Here is a 15779-nt window from a genome sequence, read left to right on the forward strand (position 1 = left end):
ATTTGTTTGCAACTTATATCGGTTTTAACTATGGGGTATGTTTTATATCAAAACAAAATATTAAGCTTGGCAAATGACTATTATATGTTAATTTATGCCTTGGAAGAAAGGTGATTTTAGTCCCAAATTGACACATTTTGATTTTGATTTTAATTAAATTCTAAACACAATTGGTACTAAAATGGCTCATAAAATCATTCGAACAAGTAAAATCAATTTGTCTGAAAAATGAAATAAGACGTATAGACTGCAAGTCCAAAAATCAATAAATTGTCTGAAACCAGGGAGTCCATCTTTTATGCTCTTTCATTGACTTATCTCCCTTGGGTAAGATCTCAAACATGTCAGCTCCCAGTGATGGTTTGGCAGACAAATGTTTACAGTGAAGTTTGTGACTTTAATAATCTAGAATGAGCATGTGGGCTATCCCAGCCTTATACATCTACATATTACAAACTATTTAAGATATCTGAATGCACTAAAGACCAAAATAGCATTTCCAAACAGAATAATTACTGCCAAGAAATTTGACAATCATGACAATAATTTAGTGAATAAACATGATAAATATTGATTGGAAAAATAAGTCCATGAACAGCAAAAAGTGTTTTTAGATTTCAACGAGCAAAACAAAAGTATTCTAAATCATTCTTCGTAAAAAAAAAGTGAGCGAGTGGAACCACCTTGCTCGCACCAAAATTGAGATTGAGATTGTCAAAACTGCTCTGGCCCACCATCAATAAATCAACGACACTCTCTCTACCGTGGTATTGAAACCAGCATTGGTAAATAACATATTCATACAGATACAGACTACCATTCTTCTACATTTAGGAAGTCTGAATAATACTGAAAACTATGGTGTAGAATTTCCAACAGGACTCCTTATTTTATATAAGACAAGGAGTGGTTTATTTTCCCATGGTTGTTACATCATCTTGTCTTTGAATATGCTCGAACTACAGGGACTTTTACGGAATTCATTGACATGATAGTCAAGCAAGATGTCAACATCACGTCCAACCCTCTTCCAGCAAAGCCAAAGCTGACCAAGGATCTTCACCCTTTCAAAACAGGCTGTATACAGGACGAGTTATTCTAGTAGGAACAGGTACAAATCTTACAATCAATTTTCATTTGTTCCATATAGTCAATCTGAAATTAGGGGACCAACAATTGATACATTAGCTAGATTAAAAAAAGGGGGGGGGGTGTTGAAGGGGCATGTGAATATTCTTTTACACCTGACCTGTTTCTAAGACATCTTATTTATTTCCTATGGCAAAGTGCAAGCAAATAATATATATCCGTATATACATTGTTCTGTCTTGGGACCATTTGATTAAAAAAGCAAGTGGGAGGGTTAGAATGGTCAAAATATTTATGTCCTTGTCAGCTTAGGACAGAATTTTAATTTTCAAGCTGTTAACCAGGGTACAATATATATTGATTTTCTGCTTTAAAAAATCAATTTATAGACCAGAATCATGATAATAATCAAAATCTATTTCAACATATTCAACGTTTAGCAGGTCAGGTTTTTATTCTCTTCCCCTAAGTTATATTTTCAGTTCTTACTGGAAGTTGTTCAGCTCTTTGTCTACTAAAAAAAGTTTTATCTCGTGGAAAAGCCTCCTACAAATACATGTTTTACATACAACAAACTGTACATGTAACACTAGATAACTTTATCCAGAGAATAATATTTTTTTAATGAACTAATAGGCCATGGAGACTAAAAAAATCAAAAGCATTGCAAACTTTTGTAAGGTTCAATTTTAGGACCCTACATGTACATGTATGTAGATTACTTATAGAACCCTTTTTAAAAGAAAAAAACATACATTTAAACTACATGCACAGTGATGCTACACTACCCTACATTTCCTGTCTGATATATTTTATTTCATGTAAAACAAAATTGAAGAATTATTTTATAGTTTAAAACTTTTTATTTGTAGGGCTATATATATGCAAGCAATGCTCAATTAAGATGAATTTTTGTAAAAGTGACAATAGCCAGGTCAAACTAAATACATGTATAGAAGAAGATATTGGTAAGTTATTATTAACTTATATATTAATTTAACTGTTTGTATAACATGGTAATCATACAAAGTATATGTAATCACTTATATAATAACATAATTATACAAGTACATGTTATACATTTGTACATCAGTTTTATTAAACAGGTCTTTGTTAACTTGGTTTTCCCATTGAAAAATCACTTTGCTAATTTTAATTTGTAGTACTATATTGGGCGGCTCCTATAGTTTCCATTCAATAACTAACAATGACTAATGAACTGTTCATACATTCCATTTCAATTATTTTATTTATTAATACGTATTACTTTTACTGTTAAGTCTGTTTTTTGTGATATCCATTTTACGTGACTCTGTATTTATGTATCCCGTCATACTTTGAACGACAAAATTATTTTATGTCTACCTGTGCGAATTTCAAACGCGCGATTTTACGCGAGTACTTAAAACCTTCCATCCTTTATGGGTGGATTTTACATAGATATATAAAATCGTATAATATAAGCAAAATGAGGATGTTAAATTTGATGTATGCCTTTTTGTGCTTCTTCGTTACATTTGTTTGTTTTTATAGTGATTAAGATGATAGCACAATGTTGACTGCTGTACCCCTATTTTTGACAATTTTACCTATTGTGTCTGTTTGTTTTGTTCATGCATCGTTGTCAATATAATGGAATTTGATGCGACTGTCATACAAGTGAGAGGTTTATTATCTAGCTATAAAACCAGGTTCAATCCACCATTTTCTACATAGAAAATGCCTGTACCAAGTCAGGAATATGACAGTTGTTATCCATTCGTTTGATGTGTTTGAACTTTTGATTTTGCCATTTGATTGGGGACTTTCCTTTTTGAATTTTCCTCGGAGTTCAGTATTTTTGTGATTTTACTTTTTCAAATATAAAAGGGGGAGATTTTTATTGGTACTTTTGAAGATATTTCACCTGTTCCATTAATTGATTGGTTGTTGGTAATGCTAATGTCCAATGGCAAATAGTTGATGCATGTTTAGGACAAGAACAAATTAAAATAAATACATTATTTGGGTTCTTAATATGCTAAATCTAACAATGTATTTAAATAATTTAAGATGTTGCAATTGGGCCCCATTTTAAATTGGTTCACATTGATTTCAAAATGGTCCAAAATTTTTTTTCTTATTTCTACACAACTTGAATTCTTGAGGTTCTTTTGATATACAAAATGCAAATGTTTTATATTTAGATTTTTAATTTCGGTCCAGTTTTCAAATTTGTCCACATTTTAAAGTCCAAAGGGTCCAAATTTTAACTTAGTTTAATTTTAACAAAACTTGAACTCTAATTACAATGAATTGGGGTCCTTTGAATGATAAATAGAAATAATCAAATATCCTGAATATAAATATGTACTTAGATTTATGATTTTGGTCCCAGTTTTCAAGTTGGTTCAAATGGGGTCCATAATTTAACTGTGTTTGATTTCAACAATAATTTTAAAGATGCTGATTCAGCCTGAATCTAACCTGTATTTAGTTTTTGGGCCCTATTATGAAATTGGTTTACATTGAGGTCCAAAGGGTCCAAAATTAAACTAAATTTTAAATTTTAATTTGATCTTGGGGTTCTCTGATATGCTGAATCTATTAAACTTTATCTTTATACCATATTTATTCTGTGTTAGAAACCTATTCTTTGTCAAATATTTAATCCCATTACAAATTTAGAGCTGTTATAGCTTGAATGTTCTGTCCAAACTTGCATTTTTTCTTCATCTTCCACAAAATTTGTCCTTTTCTGAGATAACTGGTGTTATCTTTTTAAATGAAACTTTAGTGAAAAGAAAAGCACAATATGTGGATATTATCTGATGTCAAACATTTTCAAGATGGCCACCAAGGATGGCACAAATTTCAACACTGGTTAATTTAATGAAAATTGTTAATTAGGGATAGTCGTGGTAGTTTGACTTGCTAAACAAAGTAAGGTTGTTTTTTCTTCCAAAATGGCAAACATTTTCAAGATGGCCTTATATGAAAATTGACATTAAGGAATTATAGCACTTTTGACATGCCAACAAAACAATGAAATTTTTTTTTAAAGATGGACACAGCAAAAAAAAGGGTAAAATTTTCAATTTTGTTGAGTTTGATTTTAAAGAATATTGATATTTAGCTGTACTTTGACAGAGAGGACAGATATAAAGATGGCCACCATTTCAAAGATTGTCACTAAAAGCGGTCAAATTATCACCATTGTCTGTTTTCAATGTAAAATTATATTGAGAGGTAATTTGACATGCCAAACCAAATGGAGGCAATTTTTATTGTTGTAAAGATGTTAAGGGCTATTTGGACATGCTTAAAAGGAGTGGATAATAAATATTCTGCAAAAATGATTTGGCTTTAGTTGGGAGAATTTTGTAACTGCATCCACTTACAGTAAAAGTTGTCAATTTTATTTCCTGTCAGTGGTATATATGAAATTAAAAAAAAATGTGGTATGATTGCCAATGAGAACAAATGACATAGAAGTAAAGCTATAGGTCTTCATACGCCATATGGCCTTCAACAATGAGCAAGACCTATACTGCATATATATTCAGCCATAAAAGGCCCCAAAATAAGAAAATGAAAAAATATGAAAACTAACAGCCTGATTTATGTATGTATGTTTTGTGGTTTTCAGATCTAGACTTGCAGCTAACCTTTCTGTCAGTGTCAACAACAACTGAACTTTCACAGCACTGAGTCAACATCAGATTGGGAGACTGATAATGCTTCTAACAGAAACAATTTAAACCAACCAAACAAGCAACAGAAACTTTCCAACTTTAAAACATCAGTTAAATCTTCCATGGGATGATGTCTCAAAAAATAACAGTTCATCATTTATGGAGATTTTAATGTTATGGTTTTTCTTTTACAAGAAAGTTAATGTACACTTGTTTTATAGTAAAACCTATAGCCGTTCAAGTATAAAAAAACTCATTCAACTTTATTGAAATTTGAAGATTCATATGACTTATTTTAATTCTGTTATCTCCGAGGATGTGATGTAGAGCATTATAGGTACAGTAATCTTAACAGCTATCCAATTTCATTCAAAATTCTTTATAAATTTTGCACTGGTATATATAGACTAAGTAATTTGTTTTTCGTCTAGTTATGGTATTTTTTTATACCCCACGCAACGAGTTGCGGAGGGTATAATGTTTTTGACCCGTCCGTCAGTCCGTCAGTCCTGTTTCTTGTCATCGCAACTCCTCTCAAACCACACAACAGAATTTCACGAAACCTTTTTAGATAATAAGGACATACTATGTAGTTGTGCATATAGACAGGAAATTACGATTCAATTCTTTTTCTAGGAGTTACGCCCCTTTGAACTTATTTACTTTAATGTACTACTGCAACAGTTTGTCATCGCAACTCCTCTCAAACCACACAAAAGAATTTCATGAAACCTTTTCAGATAATAAGGACATACTACGTAGATGTGCATATCGACAGGAAATTACGATTTAATTTTTTTTCCAGGAGTTACGCCCCTTTGAACTTATTTGCCCAATATACTACTGCAACCTTTTGTCATCGCAACTCCTCTCAAACCACACAACAGAATTTCATGAAACCTTTTTAGATAATAAGGACATACTACGTAGATGTGCATATCGACAGGAAATTACGATTCAATTTTTAGGCCAGGAGTTACGCCCCTTTGAACTTATTTGCCCAATATACTACTGCAACCTTTTGTCATCGCAACTCCTCTCAAACCACACAACAGAATTTCATGAAACCTTTTCAGATAATAAGGACATACTACGTAGATGAGCATATCGACAGGAAATTACGATTCAATTTTTTTTCCAAGATTTACGCCCCTTTGAACTTATTTGCCCAATATACTACTGCAACCTTTTGTCATCGCAACTCCTCACAAACCACACAACAGAATTTCATGAAACCTTTTCAGATAAAAAGGACATACTACGTAGATGTGGATATCGACAGGAAATTACGATTCAATTTTTTTTCCAGGAATTACGCCCCTTTGAACTTATTTGCCCAATATACTACTGCAACCTTTTGTCATCGCAACTCCTCTCAAACCACACAACAGAATTTCATGAAACTGTGTAGATAATAAGGACATACTACGTAGATGTGCACATTGACAGGAAATTATGATTCAATTTTTTTTCTGATACAATTTTTTTTACTTACACTTATTTTATTTCTCCAATGACAATGTGGGGACGTGGGGTATGTGAGCGTGCTCACTAAGGTTCTTTTTAAAAGCATTTATGATTTTCATGTTTGTATTGACCACATTGCAGCAACATAGATATAGGTACCTGGCAAATCTTGCCTTGTTAGCATACTAGGCTCAAAGGGTCATAAAAAAATTTCCATCACTAAGTGTCTGTTAAAATCATCTGTTTACAGTTTTCACTTTTAAACCATCATCTTAATAACTTTAGAAGAAGTGTCATACATATATATATGTATACAAAATTTAAAAACTTTTCAAAATATATATATATTGATAAAAACTATCAACATGACAAGATCTAAATACTAAAAATTTTTCTGAAAAATTGGACATAACATCTATGAGCTATTGTCCCTGAAATGTGTAAATTTACAAATTTTCACAGTTTTCTGCTACTATCCGACAACTATATCAGTATATTATAAGAATAAATTGCAAAAGTGGTCAGAAGAAACTTTTTTTTTACAGTCTGAACTTATTCTGAATTGTTTAACTTCTAATTTAAATTGATTGCGTTTGAAATATGTGTTTTTTATCGTTTTAGGTGCACAATTTGTCAATACGATCTATTTCAGCTCCTGGGAGCCTCTAGATTTATAATGAATAATTTGTATTTATGTATGATTTTTTTCTTAATGTATTAAATGAAACATAAATTATTCTTTTCCATTTGTTGTTATACTTATTTATAAGTCCAGATCCTATCATATGTCAGTAGTTACAAATTAGACAGCAAAATTGAGAAAATTTGAATATGCAGGTTACCCCATTTTGTTGTGGCATATACCAGACACCAACATTATTTGCCGAGCTTGATATTTTTTTTGATTAGGTATATATAGTGATACTTTGCAAGTAGATATGTTGTTTTACAATAATAAACGGGTCTTGGAGTATTTTGGCTCTGAAAGATGACCAAAATCAGCCATTTTGGACATGTAGCTAAATAAGACATATTGAAACAGTTAGATTATACATAAACTTAATAGACAGCATTGTTAATTCTATGCATTCTTACACTTAAAGTGATGTATTACTAGGAACAACTATCAAAAAATTCTAAATGTTACCACATTTTTTTATTTAAACCAGCGAAATATGCCAAAAAAGGCTTATTTTTGCTGTTTTCGAGCAATTTCATCTGTTAAAACATGGCGCTCAAAAAATATCCAGATCGGTTTAATATTTTCCCAAAAAAATTTGTGTGGTTATTGACATTACTAAGGTGCACCAATATGCCAAATATGAACTCATTTGGAAAAAGTGACATTCGGACGGTTTTGCATGGTTTTCTGGCAGATTGGCTCTTAAATACTTAACTTATTTTTTTCATGCAAACATTCCCCGTTTCGATTTCACAATCTAAAGTTTTGTTTTTTTATTAAAATGTTCATGTCACTTATATTTTATTAGTACTGTAATGTTATTATCACCTTTTTTGGTCCCCCATCCAGTATACTAGTAGATCTACAGGCAGAGGAAGAAATAAATAAGACTAAATGTTGACTATTACAAATTATTAACTATACATAACATCTGATACATTGGGTATTTCACATCCTTTCGTGCGAATATGACCATGATACATACAGTTTTGCCCTTTCTTTTAGAGGATCTAGACTGTATCTATAGAATAACAGTTGGGTGGACACATTAGGTCCACGATTCATACACGCAAACACATATCTTATATGTTTTAGGGATTAAATGATATCTAAATAGACTTATAAAATTCAGCTATTTGTATTGTCCCACGTAATTTACATTTACTATAGATGTCAATTTGTTTTGTTTAATTGATGTTTTGGATGACCATTTATCACACTTTTATTCAACATTGTTGTAAAACAAATTGACTCAGCCAAAAAATTAGATTAAGTCTTGATTCATCTATCAAACAATATTTATTACAAACATTATCTACCAATCAGAAGAGCACAGGACTTCAGTGTTATACAGAAATCTCTCCCCAAATGGGCGGTCCCTGAAGGCGTATATTTATTTACTGAATTTACCCCAATAATGCACGTCATAATTTTAAACATTTTTCAAGTCATAATGCAAGCCTATTTTTATACTTTGTATTCATTATGTCATAGTATAACAGTGTCCCTGTATGACATCTATTAAAGACGAAAATGTTATCAGAAACTATTTATTAGGTTCAGTTAGTATGATGTTACATGGAAATAAAACTGTATTCATACTTCATGTCACAAAGACATATTTTTGTTATTTATCTCTTTTGCTACAATATACTTTTTTACGAAGATATTGACGTTGGTAAACTATCAGTATGGTTTGACTGTGTTTTATATATAATTTTGCCAAAATTATTCGTAAAATGGTCATTTCTGGCCTAATAGTACAAGCATATCAAAGTTAATATCAGCTAACCTTTCTGCAGTGCTGTGTCAATAATAATATTGACACTAGTGACATAAGTTAACCTTTCTGCACTGCAGTGTCAATATTATATAAGTTAACCTTTCTGAATTGATGCAGTGTCCAGATTATATCAACTATCTTTCTGTGCTGCAATGTCCAGATTGTATTGTCCTTTTTACTTTTACACCGTAGCAAAATACTGAAAGTGTTAATTTTACGATTCTGTAATCTAGAGGTCAATTAATGGTTCTCGTCATACGTATACCTCCGGCTTTAATGGAGTTAACAAGTTAACCAAGATAGATTTTTTTTTTAAACTTTAATTATTATATTTCTTGAGTGTAATAAGGAAATAAGTGAAAGAAAACACTTGATAATTTCCTTATTAATTCTTTTGTAGGATATTAATCTTTTGCCGTTGAAACAAATATAAAAGTCGTTTAAATATAAATAAAATACACTCATCTGTCTTAAAGTTACAAATATTTTACTCCTTTGCATAACCATCATAATGACTGGAAGAAAAGACTTTAAAAATTGTCGTGTACCCGAATTATGTCGCAAAAACACTTTAGTCATATTACTACATTACTTATCATCTAGAATACTAGATTGTAATAGCTGTTTTGCATGTTACTTCGTCGCTTCTCAAAGTATCTCATAAAACTTATCAGCTTTTATTTGTGTCCTAAAGCTAGCATGCAAATAAGAGTGTCTGTTGGTGTCTGATTTTCTCACTATTCATTATTTATTTGGATTGTTTGAGGAGTAATTTGAACTCGATTCGAATTTGTGTAAGCACATTGTCAAAAACATACGTATCAAAACCCCCTTGCCAAACTATTAAAAAGCTCCAAAAGAAACATATATGAAATGATATTAATTAAGTAACCAACCAAGAATTTCAAAGCCACACGCCACAATGTTCTGAAATGGATATATTACTGGTCTAAGAGAATTTGAGTTTTCGACAAAAGACAAACGATATAAAGCAAATGAACTTTAATAGTTCACTTACTTCTTTTAGCAGTAATCATTACTACATGTAAATAATAATATGAAAATAAGGAGATGTGATACGATTGCCAATGAGACAACTGTCTAAAAGAGTCAAAATGACATGAATATAAGCAATTATAGGTCACCGACAAACCCTTACCGTACAAAGGCAGCCTGAAAAGACTCTGACAAGAAACATGTGAAACAGTCCAAATAATAAAATGGCTAAACTTGATAGATAAGTACGAAGCACACAAAACTAACATTAAAAAAAACAGAAAGAAAAGAATTACACGCAGGTCCTGAAAGCTAGTTTAGAACTAATTACAACTAATAAATAAATTATTTTCTCCAAGACTAAAGTATTGTATATTCTTAATTATTGCTTGCTCGTACTAATATTGTACTGTAATTTATTGTTATTCGAAGCGGAGTTAATAAGTATTTTTGGCGAAACTCTCTAATTTAGTTCACTATTTGCAGTTTCGATATCGGTACAGTTTCTGTTTGACAAGAATTTAGAAAAAAAAATCATAGTACTGCAATATGAGTTGTAGGTATATTTTCGCAGTTTTCTGCTTTTTTGGAAATTCGACTTTTATCAATGTAATATTCATTTTATGTAGATCATGTATCATAATTAATCAACGACATAAACATTTTAAGGTTTGTTAATTTATAATTCATGGATATACAATTATTCATCCTGTATACTAATTAAAGAACGGCGTTAACATTTTAAGGTTTGTTAATTTATAATACATGGATATACAATTATTCATCCTGTTTACTAATTAAAGAACGGCGTTAACATTTTAAGGTTTGTTAATTTATAATACATGGATATACAATTATTCAGCCTGTATACTAATTAAAGAACGGCGTTAACATTTTAAGGTTTGTTAATTTATAATACATGGATATACAATTATTCATCCTGTTTACTAATTAAAGAACGGCGTTAACATTTTAAGGTTTGTTAATTTATAATACATGGATATACAATTATTCATCCTGTATACTAATTAAAGAACGGCGTTTACATTTTAAGATCTGTTATATATATGCATATAGATATATGAATTATTCATGTATATTACCTGTTTTATATTATAAATTATTATTATGATAAAAATAATGAACTCACCACTAAGTGAACTTCCATATATTACAAACATGTAAATATAAAGATGTGATGGATACATTGTTGTCTGTTGTATCTATCTTAGACTGGGTAAATATGACAGTTGTACATGTGTCATCCGGAATAATATCCGGGTTGCTACGGCTTTTTCAGTAAAAAGTTGTATAATAATTGCTTTTGTAACCCTTTTTTAAATTAAGAAAAGGATTTCCTTAATGAATTGTTTAAAATAACAGAAACTAATATTATTTAACTTTCCTTTATTTTTTTCATATGGCATTTTATTTCATATGCACACATTCTTACTTCCCAAACATTATCAAATTAAATATCATTAATATGTCATATTGTTCAACAAATTTATACCATATTGAAAAGAGGAATACATATGTACGTGTATATGAATTAAAATGAAATTTGTACCAATAGTATCAATAAAAATTGTAATATAATAATTGAGTGAATTTGAGACATTTGATTTTTCCGGGATTCGAAATTTAGAAGATTTAGTCATATGATGATTTTCTTTTAATTTGACTATTTTTTTCTACTTTTATTACAGTATTTTATTTCTGGTTAGATAGACAAGTTTGGACACAGATCCGTGTTGTATGGTTGGCCAATACGGACATTTTTTCATATTGAAGTAATATTACACATACTGTTTGCAAAGTAATAAAACATTGCAATAAAGAATAAATCATTGTATCAACTGATATCAAAAGTCAATAATTGATTTATTGTGTGACTATTTAAAAATGTTTATAAGTTGAAATATTAAAAAAAAAGTAACACCGAAAAAAGAAAAAACAAGAACAAGAATGTGCATGACGTCATAAATATACGTCATTGACATTGTTTAGAAATTTACTATTTAGTACAAGATAGCTGTTCCAAATCTTATATTAACACCTCATGATTTTTCCCTTGGTGAATATATAATGTTTTACAAAAGAGGCTTCCTTATGCATGTAGCCAATGAGAAAACAGAAATGTTATATTCATATATTAAACTTTTGATTAAATGCATTTATATTTGTTTTAAGCAATAAACATAATTTTACAAGGATATATGTTGATGGTGCGGATGTCTACCAAGGTTATAAAAGGGATCACAAAAGTGTTATTTTTTTCTGTAGGAACAAACAAACATTATTACTGACTTAAACTCAGAGTGAAAGCAGACTACACGACAATCAGATGTATACACATTTATAAGTGGTTTTAAATCAGTATCTTATGTTACGCGAACAATTTTTTCTTCAGGTGTTACGAATACTACCTCGTGGAAATATACGTATTTCTATGTTACCATACTAAGTTAAGTATGTCAACAAAATATCTTCAAAGTTAAGGAATAAAACGTTTTATGGTGTTTATGTCAGATATATTGTGCTATGAAGAATATAGGGAAACTGATGAAACACTTGAAATCAAATTGTGCAAAGTGTGATTCAACGAAACAGGTCTGTTTATAATGTAGTTATTAATCTACATATGGTTCATGTGAATACTTCAACATCAATATTCTTTTAAAATCCAACTTTTAATGGAGATTTTTATTCTCGGAACAACAAAGATATACAAACTAATCTTTTTAATTCATCTTCAACTTAGCTCACAACGCAAAGCAATAATTCATTCACCAGATGTCAAGAATTAACGAATTAGTAATGAATATCATATACCGGTATAAATATTATTATATAATATATTTTTATATTTAATTTTACCTGTGTACGTTACTTTATTGAAGGCCATTTTGTCCTAGGTTAAAGTTGTCTTTTTGACATTGAAGCATTTTTTTTATTTATATTATGTCAGATCAAACTTATTCGTTCAGTGTTTATTTAATTGTTTTTGTGTATTGTCTTTTTGATCGAGTTAAGCCATTTCAATTGATATTTTACTGTGTGTCTTTTTATGTTGTAATGTCTTACCACTGTTTCAGGTTAGGGTGAAGGTTGGCGCCTGTTAAAACGATTAAACCTGCTGAATTTTTATGCACCTGTCCTAAGTCAGGAGTTTATTGTTCAGTGGTTGTCTTTTTTTTTTTGGTGTGGTTCATACGTGTTTCTGGTTTCTCGCTTTTTATATAGAATAGACCGTTGGTTTTCCTGTTTTAATTGTTTTCCACTAGTCTTTTTGGGGCCCTTTATATCTTGCTGTTCGGTGTTGGCCAAGGTTCCGTGTTGAAGGCTTTGACCTATAACTGTTTACTTTTTACACATTGTGACTTGGATGGATAGTTGTCTCATTGGCACTAATACCACATCTTCTTATCTACATATAGGCAGTAAGCTGAAGTTATTTATGCAAGAATTTGTATTTAATAAACAAAACAAAAAAACAAAAAAACAATCAATGTTTGGCTCAAAACGAAAAATTGTCTGTATGTTGCACTAAGAACTGGATCTTCTATCACTGTATTAGATACCTAAACTACATAAGTGTCCTTAGAAAAAACAGTATATTGCTTTGTCTTCCAAGTGCTCCACGAAACCTCTTTTTTAAATTATTAAAATCAATTTTAACAGCAATCAAAGCCGGGCCTCAAAGTTATTGTAAAACTACCTGTTCTAGAGGTGGCGTGTGTCAAATGTTGATACTAAAAAATTCCAAAGATCTTTTAGAATACATACAATCTAAGACTCTTTCATCTTACAATAGTATTAATACATTTGACTTTTCTACACTTTACACAAGTATTCCCCATTCAAAACTAAAACAAATTGCAAGAGTTGGTCCTGCTTTGTTTCATAAAAAAGAATGGCCAACGTAGATATAAGTATCTTGTCTTAGGGAGGGATAAATCCTACTTTGTAAAAAAATACTCTGATTCAATCAATAAATTTTCTGAAACTGAAATTATCAAGATACTTGATTTCTTGATTGACAACATATTTGTTACGTTTGGAGGACGTGTTTTTCAAAAAAAAAATAATTGGCATTCTCATTGTCACAAACTGTGCCCTCTTCTTGCCAACTTGTTCCTTAATTCATATGAGGCTGACTTCATACAGAAACTTCTTAGAAAGAAAGATCAGAAGTTAGCAGTATCCTTTAACTTTACTTTCCGCTATATAGATGATGTTTACTGACTAAATAATTCAGAATTTGATGACTATGTTGAACGCATCTATCCCATCGAACTTGAGATAAAGGATACAACAGATGCAGTTTAGTCTGCCTGATATCTTGACTTACATAAGAAATTAATAGTAAGGGTCGGTTAAAACAAATCTTTACGACAAAAGAGATGACTTCAGCTTCCAAATTGTGAACTTTCCATTTCTATGTAGCAACATTCCAGCAGCGCCTGCATTTGAAATATATATCTCCCAGTTGATAAGATATTCCAAGACTTTATTTCCTATCATGATTTCCTTCATAGAGGGTTGCTGCTCACAAGGAAGCTATTTAACCAAGAGGTCCAAGTGGCGAAGATGAAATTATTCCTTTGTAAGTTTTACAGACGCCATCACGCCTTGGTTGACCGTTATCGAATATCCGTTTCACAGATGATAGCGGATATGTTCCTAATGTAACTACAATCCCGTTCCCTTTTTCCCGAATATGACCTATCGAACTAGAATTATTAACGGGTTTGTACAATCATGAGGAACACGACGGGTGCCACATGTTGAGCAGGATCTGTTTACCCTTAAGGAGTACCTGCTATCCCCCCAGTTTTCCCCAGATGCTCGTGTTGCTCAGTCTTTAGTTTTCTATGTTGTGCTTTTTGTACTATTTTTGTCTGTTTTAGCCATGGTGTTGTCAGTTTATTTTCGTAATGGTCTTCATAGTCTCACTCCGATAAGAGTAGATGATAGTCCAAAAGTTTTTTACTCTTATGTTTTTGTTTTTACCTGATCTGTTAATTGGCATAGGTATGTATACTACAATGTATTTTTACCTGTGTCGCCTATGAGGGAAGCAGGTCTGGTAACCTCATCACGTCGTCCGTCTAAACGAAAACCTAAGATCTTTCAACTTTCGCACCTTGGTGAAAATTGTGAATCAATATTTTTTTCTCGTGTTTCCCTGGGTTTCATTTTATCATTTAATACTATAAAGGTTTCATAGTTTTTGTAATCTGTAGTTCATCTCGTTTCCTTATTCACATAATAACACTATTCACACGTTTTATTTGGGGCCTGGATACCATCTGTGGCCATTAAAACTTTGAAAAAGAAGGGCAAACCTTTGACAACAGCTATAATAATTAGTTCAAAATTCAACAGACATTGCAAATTACATCGCGAGATAATAACGTGTACACAATGTTTTGTTTGAATAAGAACATGTCTTTGTTTAAATATCGAAAGAAGATAGTCCTGTTATAATTTCTAGCAATGGATAGATTTCCGAGAGAATCATTATCCCACTGTTTCTGCTTTGCAACTAAGACGACTTATGTCCTAACTTTCTTGAGTTTTCTGCTGATAAATTTGAACATTATTAAGAATTTAAAGTTCCAATTCGACAATTGTCTCAGGAAAAATTGCCTTTAGAAGATTTTGACTATAATTCTTTTAAAATTCCTTTTAGTCATGTAGGTCAAGAAGTTATGCATCCTGCACTTTCATGCGTTTGCAAATCCTGCGGAAGTGAGGCAGAGAGTCTTTAGTCCGTCGTTTAGGTATTTAGGTTCATTAACTTTGTTAAAGCTTCATGGGTTTTTATAAAACGTAAACAGACGCTTTTACGATCAAAAACGATATCCAGAAGAAAAGTTTGATTTTTTTTTTATGTTTCCGTTTTTTACTGATACCTTGACTTAATTGTTGGTATTATTTTTGCAGTTAACATTTAGATACAGTCTAAAGTTAAAGTTTCAAAAACATCAATAACTTTTAAACTTTCATGGAATTTTTACGATACTAGGCCAAATGCACTTCCTGAAGAAAGTATTCAGAGCAAAATCTCCCACAATTTTTT

General features: G+C 31.0%; 1 long non-coding RNA gene across 1 annotated transcript; it reads left to right on the forward strand.

Annotated features, from left to right (window-relative positions):
- The first annotated feature begins 806 nt into the window (after positions 1 to 806).
- Positions 807 to 5310, forward strand: LOC127729504 (uncharacterized). The gene is made up of 3 exons (XR_007994655.1): positions 807 to 1111; positions 1962 to 2057; positions 4718 to 5310. It is a non-coding gene; the product is annotated as an uncharacterized LOC127729504 (long non-coding RNA).
- The last annotated feature ends 10469 nt before the right edge of the window (positions 5311 to 15779 follow it).

The sequence above is a fragment of the Mytilus californianus genome, unplaced genomic scaffold (assembly GCF_021869535.1).
Source record: "Mytilus californianus isolate M0D057914Y unplaced genomic scaffold, xbMytCali1.0.p SCAF_2, whole genome shotgun sequence".
Lineage (NCBI taxonomy): Eukaryota > Metazoa > Mollusca > Bivalvia > Mytilida > Mytilidae > Mytilus > Mytilus californianus.